Below are 13,345 nucleotides of genomic sequence, written 5' to 3' on the forward strand. Positions count from 1 at the left end.
AAAAGACTTACTTCATGTCTCTAATTGTGAATTTGGTCAGAACCCACACTGATGGAAGTCATGGGCTGTAGAGGAACTACTGGCACTTTTCTAAATTGCCTTGTTTTAAACTGCCTTGTAAATATTGATATTTATATCCTGAGTTTACTGCTGATCTTTATAGTCATCAGAGAAACCTATTTTTTTTTTTTTCAAAATGAGTAGCGGTAAATGCAGAGGATCCTCGCTGAACAATATGCTAAGAATAAGCCATTGTGCTACATTATAATAACATTTCACAACACAATTATGAGGAAATATCTAGGAAGACATTATGTGAAGAATGTAATTGTCAGAGAATAGAGAGTGAGTAATTTGAAATGATTTTCTGGGACATGACTTCAGTGATGCATGTGTAAATGCACAGAAACCCCAGTTACCTTCAAAACACTTTTACATGATTAGGACAATTTGTAATTCCAGATTACAAATAGTAAAAAAAAAATGTAACACCAATCACTAGCTGAAGAGATATTTATAAAAGATGGCTGCAGCTGTAGTGGGACTTTATGTCTTTCTCAGGTTGGCATTTGTAGTTTTCCCACATTATAGGAAATTACAGAGATAATAGAATTCATTGTATTAAGCAAAAGTAAAACGAAGAAGTTGATATGTTTAGAGATGAGAAACATTGGATTTGGATGGAAGAAGTGGAGGATACACCTACAAATTTCACATAATGAACACACATATTGATTGTAAGTTAAATTAAAAGTTCAAAGATTTATACCATCTGAAGAAAAAAATGGAATAGCCTAGTCTTGGTTCTTTTTTCTTTCTGTTGGCTTCTCATGCCCTACTTTGAGAAGATAATTTTTGCTTCATCTTACTTTATTTTATCTTATTTTGTTATGTTTATTTGTTCTCTGTTAGAAGCCTGTTCTTTTGTAGTGAGAGCCAGAGAAGAGTTCATCCTGATAGGAGGAGTTAGGGAGAAGAACTGAGTAGTAGAAGGAGAGGAAATCATAATCATGATTATTTTACAAGAAAACTATCTATTTTCAATAAATGAAAAACAGCATTTCTGTAGATATGTTTATTGTTTAAAGATAGAGTGTTTAATTTTTTTAAAAAATTAAAATAATTCTGATAATGTGTAATTGCACACATTCACATTTAAAGTTATTGTATATTTTCATAAGAACATTTACAAAAGCAAATTAAGAGTAATCAGAAAACTTTGAATTCATAGATAAAATACACTAACAAGAGACTTGAAGTATTAAAAACAATATATAAGGGGGAAGATGTTATAATTGCAGTTAAAATAAAATGAAAAAATACTTATCTTGATGACAGAAAATGCTCTTTGATTTCAAATATGTCACTACTGACTTTCTTAACAGGTGCTATTTTGGTAGTGGCACTGTTGAATTTGAAAAGCATTCATATAATTCACCACAAACTTCATGGGACAGAAAGAAGGAATTAAATTTTTGATGAATGCATTATATGTACGTCTCAATAGGTCACAATTCTTGAACATCCTGTTTTATTAACTACTATGTATGATATAGGTAATGGTTCTCAAACAATTTGTACTGTAATTCCTATTCCTATTAATAAAATTTTACATGACATAATTTTGTGCACTGAATTATTTTCCTTTTCTAAGCTCAATATGTATTTATCAAAATATTGTGTTCATGATGAAAGCCTTTGTGATGTATGAATAAAGATATAAGCATACATAAAAATTTGATCAGTATAAATATAGACATGGCATCATAAGCATCACCATTTCCTGATGTGCATTTGTAGCTGAAAAATTAAATTGCACAACCATGGTAAAAATGAGTGACACAAAAGAACACAATCACCTTCCTTATTACCAGACTTTCCCCAGATATTAACTTTCATTAACAGCATTTTTACATACACGATATATTTCCTACACAGTACTTCTATAGCTACTCTCATTAAAAAAAAACCACTTCTTTTATAACACTTTTTCAAGCTTTTAATATTTGTGCTTATGTTTTCAGTGAATTCAACATAATGAATTGCTACACAGTGCATTCTCCTACATTAATCTAACAAAATTGGTATTCCAACTGAGACTTCATTTTATGTGGGATGATAAATGGAATTTATATTGATTTGAGTTCTCTATACTTATTTACCAGTTCCAATTTTTAAAGAATAAAACAATATAATATCAATGATTCTTACATGTATAATAGTATGAATAACACAAGAAATACATTTGTATTTAAATATTAAAATCTCAAGAATAGTTAAAATCAGAAGACTAAAACATTTTCCTCTGATAAATAGAATTTCTGAGATATAACAACTACAGATATGGACTGATTGATAAGTATGTGTTGTACTGTTAATTCAAATACTGTAAGCAGCATTAAATCAGGAAAAATTTTAATTTAACAAATATAAACAAATAAAACAAATATTTTCCAAAATTTTATATATTAATGTGGGAAAATAGATTGTTCAGAATAGGCAATTTAATAACAGTAGAGGACATTGAGTTTCTTTGTCAAAATTGATGTGAACAAGCTAGTTATGTTGGCAGGTAAGCACAATTTCAGCACAAAGAAAAAGGGTTTGTACAGAGAGTTTCATTGACATGAATTTACAGAAATAGAAGATATGTACCTAAAAGGGGTAGACCATGCCATGTCTTGACAAGAAAATACACTGAGAAATAGCATTTGAGGTTGATTTCTCTTTGCAGATGCATTATTAATCTCCACATGAAAACTCAGGCACAAATTCATAGCAATATCTGTGAACAAAATTTGTGTGCTCATGCTAAACAAAATGTTTATCAGATTGGCTCACATGACAGAGCTTTACATGTGAACACATGATAGAACCATACATACCTCAACCTCTTTTACTTCAGAAGAGGACACCTTTTCAGTGCCAACAAAGGTAAAGACAGCTGTTAACATCAGAAACTTCATTTTGCTGCTTCTTGTTTTCCACCTTCTTGAGAAAATTTTTAGTTGTTAAATTGTAGGACAGGATGTAAATTAAAACATATTTCATGTATTTCCATAACTGGATCAAATGTGATACTAAGTGTGATTTACTCTGAAAGCTTTATTGCTTTTTCTCAATGTGTCCTGTGTGGTGGATGGTTCAGGACTTCGATTGGCATTGTTCTATTATGCCACTGATATTTTCATTGACAGAAAGTTACTATGGTGTAGATTGTTGGCACAGAGCATAAGGAAACACATTACATAATTTTGAAGAATAGTAGTGAGATTGTTCTCTTAGGTCCTCTGCTAAGTAATGGAAAATTATGTCCAACTTTAATCTTTTAAATTGACAATTTTTATTCTTTGGGTCATCAGAAATTCATAAGCCCTAAACAATAATGCATGGTGGTTACTTGGCTAAATGGACCTAACACCAAACTGAATAGCACATGGGGGTTATTTAAAAAATGATTTAGAAGATTGTCTAGAGAAGCAAATATTAACAATTTTAGTAAGTAATGTCTGTTACAGCATACACAATGACAATGGCAGATTTACATATGGCCTTTAAGAATACCAAAGAAGCATATTTTGGGAGATTTTTTTCTCTAATTAACCAGACATACACCACTGTTCTGATCATCTCTTATATGAACATTTTGGTAACAAAATTATGATACTGTTGAACGTGAGAGAATATAAATTTTTAATTTATGCAATTCAAACTTACAATAGTAGTATTTAGGGTTTTTTTCTTACAAATTTAAAATGAATTCCTTCTACATTTCTGGCAAGAGATTGTGTAAGCTTGTGAATTCATATTCAATATCTTTCCTAAACACAGTCTTATTAAGTGTGTGCTTGCTGAAAATAAGCTAATTGCTACTCCTCTTATATTTTAAGAGGTATTTTGTCTAAACTTAATGAGTTCCCACTAGTTTGGTTTGGTCATCTCTGTACATTTCTCCATCATGGTCTTGATGCCCTTGCTCATAGAATCCCTCTTCTCTCTCTTAGACTGGACTCGTGGAGCTTGGCCTGGTGCTTGGCTGTGTAACTCTGCATCTGGTTCCATCAGTTACTGGATGAAGGCTCTATGATGACAGGGTATTAACCAATCTGATTAATGGGGTAAGCCAGTTCAGGCACCCTCTACGCTATTGCTAGTAGTCTAAGGTGGGGTCATCTTTGTGGATTCCAGGGAACTTCTCTAGCACCCAGTTTCTCCCTTTTCCGGTGATGTCTCCCTCTGTCAAGGTATCTCTTTCATGCTCTCCCACTCCATTCCTGTTCCAGCTTGACCATCCCATTCCCTTGTGTTCTCATCTCCAATCCCCTACCCTCCATTGACCCCCATCATTCCTAGTTTACTTTTGGAGATCTCATCTATTTCCCCCTCACAGGGCAGTTTATATGTACCTCTTAGACTCCTCCTTGTTAGCTAGTATCTCTGGAGCTGTATGATGTTGCAGTGCCCATATGCTATGTCCATACAAATAATTTCGAAATGAGGTCCTTCTTGGTGTCCTGTGCTTTGTCTTTGGAGAATTTTATCAGTGTAATTAGAATATACTATGTGAGGTGAATCCATTCAGAATAAAAATAATGTTAAAAATTATTAAAAATGAAATGATATTGGATAGTATGATGTTTGCAACAATTTTTACCTTCTTGTATTCTTTACTATTGCTGTGGTGAATTTTTCTTTCTCTTTCAAAGGTATGGTCTGTCAGTGAACCACTTTTGATGACTAATGGGGGAAACAATTCAACTCCATGGTGAATTTAGAAAAATAACGAAGCTAAATATATATTGTAATGAAACTTTCAACTATATGAAGCAGTGGATAATCCAGAGAGAGAAATCTAAATGAAAACTGTAGATGCATAGCTCCAACTCTGTAATAGAGAAAAATCTGTAGCATTTAATACTCCCTTTGTCTGTTCTTGTTCATACTTGATTAAATCTTTCCATATGGGTTTGAATGTGGTCATTCAGTTATAAATACTGTCTTGTAAAACAGGTTCTTCAAGAAATAAAGCACTCATGAGGTTACCACAGGAAAAAAAATCTAGAAAAGGCAGCATGTCTATCACTCAAAAGTAAATTGGCAAAATTAGTTTTAAGGTGGTGTTCATGTGTTCTAGTGTATATACACTTTACAGGAAACTAATTCAGTGCTATTAAAACACTGGAAGACCTTACAACCAGGGCAATTTTTCAAAGAAGTTTTTTTTTTAAAGAGTGAGAAGTAGAAAGTGAAATGAATTTGTTCTAAAAGGTGCATACATTAATCTATATATTGTGAGCTATATATGGTTCTCCCTAGATTCATGGTTTGTCTGATGTAGGAAGTTTTTTTAATTGGAGTGAAAGGACAATCTATAAATTATTTCATATATTAGTATGTTGTTATAGATATCCTGTTAGTATCCACTGCGATCAGGTACAATGAAGAATGTGAATACCTTTCCTGTATCTGTAGATATTTTCCTCGTGTACTGATATATAGCTAGTTTTTAGAACTTTTATGGATTGTTAAGAAGAATGTGTATTCTATAGTGTTTGGGTGGAATACTCTATACATATTTTAAGACAACTATGAGCCCCTTCTACAATACCTTGTCCCTGAGGATTATAAGAAATATCTGTTTTATTTACAATTTCCCATTGGGTACAAAATTGTTGAAATGCCTTACTACTATATCCAGAACCATTATGTTTTAATAATTTCTGGTAAACCCATATACAAAAAACACTTCAAGCAGTGCATAATTACATGTTTTGTAGCTTCTCCAGATTGTGCACTAGCCATTAAAAATCCTGATAAGTGTTAATGGTCACATGTACATATCTTAATTTGCCAAATTCTGCAATATGTGTAACATCCATTTGCCATAGGATGATTAGGAAGAAGACCTTGAAGTTTACCCCTAAGTGAGGGATAGGAAAATATTTTGGACATACCCCACATCGTTTAACTATTTGACCAACTGCTTCTTTGGCAAGATTGAATTGCTTTCTTAAACTTTTGCTTTTTTGATGAAGAGCATGTGACTGTTGAGCCATTTCCACTTGGGATAATGCTACTATCTCTGTTAGCTTATCAGCCATTGCATTACCCTCTGCTAAAGGACCAGGAAGATTGGAGTGAGCTCTAATATTGCCCACAAAGTATGGCAGCTTTCTTTTGTGAATAGCGTCTTGAATTTACTGAAACATTTTGACTTGATTGTTGTTAGTTCCAATATTTTCACCAAAACTGTTACTATTCAAAGGAGTCAAGAACATAGATGTTCTTTCATGAAACGTATCCTTCATTAGCTTACTTTGAGAAATAGCATTTTCAGGATTTAGTATTTTCATTTCATTAGCTTTAACTCCTGATGTTATTAGCAGCTGTGATATTTAGCATTGATTTTTTATAAGGAACTTTCAGATAAAGCAACTCTTTTGTAAGACAGCTAGATTGTCTGAAGTTTGTTTCCCATCTCTAAAGCAGTCATTTCTTTTTTGAACGTCTGCTTCCTTGTCTCCTTATTAGATTTGCAAAGAAATTACTCATTGCAGGCTGTTCATTCAAGGCAAAGAACTTTTTAAATTTCAACAGAAGTTTTTTTTATATCTAAAACAACGTTCAGTGTATAAACTGCTTTCCCTTGTTTTAAGGATTTTAAAATGCTTGTTTGCTCTTACAGGTAGCTTTTTGTCATCCAACTACCATACAGCTATTAGGGTAAATAAGGCATTTTACCAATGGAGCCCCAAACCGCGAAGCACCTAGTTCCATATCCTTTCAATTTTTCATTGGAACTGACACTTAAACTCTTAGACGATTTTCCTCCTTATTCTTTTAAAAGCTGTATTTAAGTTTACCATGAACGTATTTTCGAGCTGACAAAAGAGTTTCAGAGCAATGTTGCCATCTTTAGCGGAAAAACTACCTTTCCCAGAATGCATTTCCCTTATATCAGTCCCTTATTGCAAGCTAGCTTTTGGACTTCATTTTCCATAGTTCTTTTCAGGTCAGAGTCAACTGGTTCTCCCTCCTTTTTTTTTTGTTTTTTGTTTATTTGTTTGTTTGTTTGTTTTGTTTTTCGAGACAGGGTTTCTCTGTGCAGCTTTGTGTCTTTCCTGGGACTCACTTGGTAGCCCAAGCTGGCCTCAAACTCACAGAGATCCCTGCCTCTGCCTCCCGAGTGCTGGGATTAAAGACGTGCGCCACCACGCTCCCTGGTGTTCTAGTGGTTAGGATTCAACTGGTTCTCTTTTACCAGACTTGCTTACAAATTCTTGCCCGGGAGGTTTGAACAAAGTTTTTTGCTTTCACAAAGGGAGATTTGGACAAGCATTTTACATTTTCAGCTATGGCACATTGGGAGGTTTCTGGTCTCTCCTCAGCTGGCTTCAACAGGTGTCTCTCCTTCATTTGACACTGGCCCCCAAATCAGAACCGCACCTGCCTGGTTAGCACACATTGAGGCTGGCATTTCTGATAGCAACTTTCCTTGGGGTTTGTGTTTGCCTTAGCCAGTCAGTGAAAAACAAGAGCATTTACAACAGCTTTTCCATAGCTCTTTCAGAGATTTTTTCCTACTGATTTTATTCTCATTTTGCTTGTTCCTGCCCGCCCCCCCCCCCCCCAGATGCAGAGCTTCAGATATCTCAGGCTGCTCTGTACCTCTGCTAGCTGCCTTTGGAAGTAGGGGCTTTTTTTCCCCCCAAATCTGCCTCAATTCTAGCAGTTTTTTCAGGTCATGCATTTTCAGGGGAGGATTATGTCCCTTCTCTGTTTCTTCAGAGTCTTTCTCCCAGACAGTTCCCAGTTTGGTCTCAGTTTATTCCCTCTACCCCAGAAAGTTTCTGACACTACAGTGGCAGCTTTCCCTGCTACTGAAGGTAGGGGCTTTTTGTTCGTTTCTGTTTTCGGGGTCTGTGTGGTTTGCGTACAGACTGAAAATCTAACAAGGGAGGTTTTTGCCATCTCTAAACTCCCATTAGGACAGATGTTTTGTTTCATTAGGCCTTCACCTGGTCCAGTCCCCCAGTGGGTTGTGTTTGCTTGTCTGGGTGCTCAAGGACAGAGCTTATGCCAGAGGCAATCACCCCTCAGGGCTACACTCCCTCATCTCCTGGGAGTCGGTTGAAACAAAGCTTTTCTCAAAGAGGTGCTTTCTGACAGAAAGGAAAGCTTTACTCCTGGATAGTTCTGTTCTGCCCTGGCTGAACAGTGTTCTGACTCAGCAGCACAACTGCTTCAGACACAGTTCAGCTTTACTGTTTTCCCAGAAAGGTCCTTTCTCTGATAGGAAAGCTTTTCTCAGATTTCTTTTTTTAGCTGTGGACACTGCGTAATCCCACCTATCAACCCGGGACTTGTATGAAGCAGACAACTCTGCTGTTCCCACTGGCTTTAGCTTTGGTTGTTCATTAGCAATCTTCCCCTGGGTCCTGCACCTTCCTGCCTCAGCTCTGCTCCAGAAGTTTGCAATTGCAGGAATCCTAGTATCCCTGAAATGCACTCCAACTCAGAGACGCTGGCCAGTCGCCTCTGGGTTTTTGGTCAGAAGAGAGGATACAATGCTAACAGTTTGCATTGCTTCAGGGAATCTTTGCATTAGGATGATTAGGTGCACCTTTTCATTCTGAAATGCTCACTCAGAAACAAAACCCTTGATGCCTCAGCTGGGCTGTAACTGAAAAGCTTGGCTTTTTTGCTTTTCTCAGGTAAAGTTTCCTGCCCTTTTGGGCTCTCTGTAGCTCTTTACCCACACTCTCCCATGTGTTTCCCTCAGGGTACTCTGACCCACTGTCTTTTACTAGCTTGAAGAGACAGCTTAGAAGAGGTTTTTAGGAACTTGTCCCTGCCTCCTGCATTGCAGGGAGGATTTTTAAAGCTTTTGAAAGAGAACTTAGAGAGGTTTAGCCATCTTAAGAAGTTTATTGTTTTCCCTTGGAGCTAATCACAGGTGGTCCCCATATTAATATCTTCAGGTGATTCTTATTTGTCCTTCTGAGAAAGAGTTCTGAAAGGCTTTAATTTTTAAGTTTAAGAAAGCTTTTGAGAAAGATTAAAGCTTTTTAAGATCTTTTCCCCTAAATTTTTCAAGAAAAGCTTTTAGTTAGAGAAAGATTTTTTTTCCCCAAGAGAGAAAGACCAACTTTTCCCAAAACTTCTGAACTTTAAACTTTGGCTTTTTACACCCCCATTTTTGCCTCAGGGAGAAATCACTTTCTCCTGCTGCTTGGATTTAGCATTTCAGCTGTCCCCAGGACAAAAGCTTCCATGGGAAACTTTCTTCCCCATAAGCTCAGAGAAGAGCTTTTTTTACTACCTGTAAAGCTCAAAGAAAGATTTTTTTCCCCAGTTTGCATTCAAAGCCCCCAAAGTTAGAAAATTGAGTTTTTCTGTATAGTTGCCTTACTTATTTTTTTCTACACAATCTTACACTTCTAAGTTTCTCCTACACTATATTACTACATTATACCTTATACTTATTTTTCACAGATAGAAATTGAGAAAGGGATAGAAGATAGAATTTTGACAGAAGAGAATTTCGCTGCAGCATCGGACATCCTTCCAGTGTGCTTTCCTTTTCTCTCGAGGATAAAACCCCTGCCTTTCAATAATATATATGTATATATATATATATATATATATATATATATACATATATATATATTTTTCCATAACACCAGCATGCTTTTCTACTGGCAGGGTTGACTCTCACTTTTGCCAAAAACTCTGTAATAAAACTATTATTTTCCTTTATCTTTAGTCCCTATTACTTTGTCTTTAGTCCCTGTTAATTTGTTTTTAGTCCCCCCTCCGTTTTAGTCCCCCTTTTTTTCTTTAGTCCCTTTTATTCTTTACTCCCTTTTTTTCTTTTTTCTTTAGTCCCTGTTCATGGTGCCATTCAGTGGGGCGTTTACCCAACCACCCCCACATTTTCCCAAAGTTTTCTTGAGTGTGAGCAGCAGGAAATATTAGATAGAAGGATTTATTGCAGAGAATCTTGCAGAGATAAACAGGTAGAAAATAAAGGATAGCCTCGAGAGGGCCTGGAACCTTTTCCAACGGCCCTGACCGGCTCTGCCCCAAGGTTTTTATAGAGACACCAAGGGGTGGAGCAAAAGACATCCTCCCCCAGCACAGCCAAGTGCAGACCATCTCAGACACCTGCACTCAGGCCCATGGTCCTAATCATCCTCTATGTGGACCAGCTGGATAAAGCCATGAGGAACACGAGAACGGGCTCCCACACCTTTCCTTTCCCTGTTGTGCAGTGGACAGTCCTATATGTGACTCAAACTGGTAATTTTAGAACTTTGTGGTGGTATAGATATGTAATACAGAATTTAGGGTGGTTAGTTGGGGAATAATAAAGGAAATGCTCTGTGGGGCTACACACAGGGTTCAAGTCCACCTCAACCAATGTGGGAGACCTCTAATCAAAACTGTTTTTCAAAAATACTGGAGACTCCCTGTTAGAGAATTAATATGCCTCCATGGCATACCAGGAATTGATGTTGGTTGTGACCCTGTAACGATCTCTTGAACAGGATGTTAGAGGCCAAGTTTCTAGTGGAAGAATGGGCCTTTCTACTGGTTGTAAGTCAGGGCTGTCTCCCATGTTATGGAATGTAGCTGGTTAATCTTGGGGAACAAACTTTTACATTTTATCATAGTAATTTCTCAGCATGGTTAACATAGTACTTATCTTTGGGGTATTTGTGATGCAGCCCTATCTTACCTAAATTCTATTTTGTGAATTAATGTCTCCTAAGAACTGTGAAGACCATGTACCTTCAATTCTATTAACATCAATTCTACTCTTCTACATCACAATTGAGCATTGGAGTGCAAATTTATACAGGAAATACTGTTTAGAAGCTCATAAAATTAATTCCAGGTAGATTTTAAAGCTTAATGTTAAATGTTGAAAGTGTAGAACTTCTGGAAGATAAGGGAGGGACCAGTTCTCTTTGAGTTTGGAAATCTGTGTTCCATAGAAACAACACACACATGGTGGTGGCATTTCACAGTAATGTCAACAAGGACATTTCAAAGCGAAGTCCTGCTCCCAATGTTCTGCACAGATGCAGCCAGCAGAGTGAAGTTATTTAGAGGCTGACAGCTGGCCCCAACAATTGTGAAGACTTTGCAGGACCACGAAGATCCACACTGGATCATGTGGGAAGAGCAGCAACATGCTGGACAATGCAGGACAAGGAAAGAACAAGCAGAACTCTGCACCTGACCTCTTGCTCCCACCCAGCAAGGGAAGGACCTGGCACACTGACTCCCATGACTCAACTGAGCACTCCTCCCAGTCTGGGGACAGCAGCCCCTCGCTCACCATATTGTGGTTTTCCAGCTCCGCCATGCTCTTTGCTCAGCCTGCAGCAGCAACACTCATAGCACAGCACACAAAATTACTGGAGACAGATTCTCTTCTAAACCAATTCTGAAGCAGGAGGCTGGTGTTTACCTACCTAAAATGACTGTGTTTTCCAAGTTTAAGATGTATTCCCCAGGAGAAATGGTGTGAGTACTTGGTGTCCTCTAATACAAATAGCTGGTTCTGGAGCACATGGTCATAAAGCCTGTTTCAACTTTTTAACAAAATGTTTTGGGATTATATTTGCATTATTATCACTATGTCTTCCCTGCTTTTATACCCTCCATAGACCCTTCATTGTGTTCTAATTCATGGCTTCTTTTTGTTTAAGAACAGTTACTGTTTGAATGTGACCTGTATTTGGTTGCAGGATTTCTCAGCTATGAAGCAAGAGGTTGGTTGCAGTGGACATTGAGTATATAAAGAACTGTGCACCCAAAGGACCCTGAGCATTGGAAAAACACATTAAGTGCTCTAGGAGATTAGAGAATTTTACTAAACTACCAAATCTACTGGTTAGTGTCCTATCCAATCACAGTGTGGAAGGACCCAACTGGGAGGGTTTTTTTTTCTCTCTGAGTCCTTTGAACTCTTCTCACCCAGTAGGGAAACTGCTAATGTAGCCAATGAGGGATCTTCCAAGTTCTTTCCAGGATTCTCCTCTTGTTCTGCTCTAGGGAGCTGTAAGAAAGTCCAAGCCATACCATGGTGAGTATAGCATGTTCAGAGCAGGTCTGCTGAGCTGTCATTTCTGCTCAGACTTGGATGAACCATGATCCAGACTGTGGTTTTGTTGGTCCATGTGGTGACCTGGGCAGTAGTCCTTGTCCTCTGAGCCTTCCTGTGTATGGATTTCCTGGGTATGTGGAGACTCTGCCGCCCTGGCATGGAAGGATATGATGCTTGTAATATCATTGTCCAGTGTGCACGCATGGCCAAACTTTCGGTGTGTAGCAAGAAGACAGATTGGAAAACTGAAAGTCTGGTGTTTAGAAGTTCTGAACATTGCACTCCATTTTCAGGTTTGTCTTATAAATATTACAAATAGTTTAGAAACTGGTAGAAATATGGTGTTATGGATTATTTTTCAGCAATATATCATTAGAATGCTTCTAACTTTACTACAACCAGCTATAGTGGTATGATTTGGTGAAGTTTAGTTCCAGAGGACAAAGTCAGTTTCTGATCTGCATAAATTTCTCAGGTGTGCATGGTGTAGTGTGGGTGGATAGGGCAGAATCCACATCTTGTGCCATAGTCCATGGGACTAGGAAGCATTCATAGCTAATAAGAGGTCTTCGTGTCATGATTTCGGAGCTGGTTGGTGGTCTAAATGAAAGCCTGCTACATGCCCCCACTCACTCTGTCTCAAAGGAGTTTTCTCTTTTGATATTACTATTGCATATATATTTATATGTCTATGAACATAAATAAATATGAGCTGCTGAGTCCATTTGGTATTTTTTCTATTTATATGATTTTAGTGCAGTCCACTTTGTTTTGGATAACCAGCTAGGAGGCTCATCTCTGGGAAAAACAATTCTGCCTCTCAATAGTCATTAGTTTCCCATAGTTATTGGTATAGGGACAGGGTTCATTAGATCCCTTCAAACCTTCTATGTTACTATGTCTACTGGCCATGTTTTCTCTTCCACATGAGATCTTCTTGCAGGGCTCAGGGTCTGTATACTTTGTCAGCTGTGGTTTTGGGTTCCCAGCTCCTGTATGAATGCACCTATGGAGTAGGCCTCCTCTTCCATAACCCTGTGGTTGTAGTGGATGGGCTGCCCTGCTGTCTCTTCTGGCCTTGATCTTAGAGCAGCTGTCCAGTTTAGCTGCTAATCACTCCCCATTCTGCTACTTACCAAAAAACTGATGTCACCACAGGATTTCCATATCCTCTGAGTCAGGCAAAAAATAGTGTCTGGAAGGGTATATTCAGGGAGGAGGAATGTC

Source organism: Peromyscus eremicus, unplaced genomic scaffold (assembly GCF_949786415.1).
Source record: "Peromyscus eremicus unplaced genomic scaffold, PerEre_H2_v1 PerEre#2#chrX_unloc_4, whole genome shotgun sequence".
Taxonomy (NCBI): domain Eukaryota; kingdom Metazoa; phylum Chordata; class Mammalia; order Rodentia; family Cricetidae; genus Peromyscus; species Peromyscus eremicus.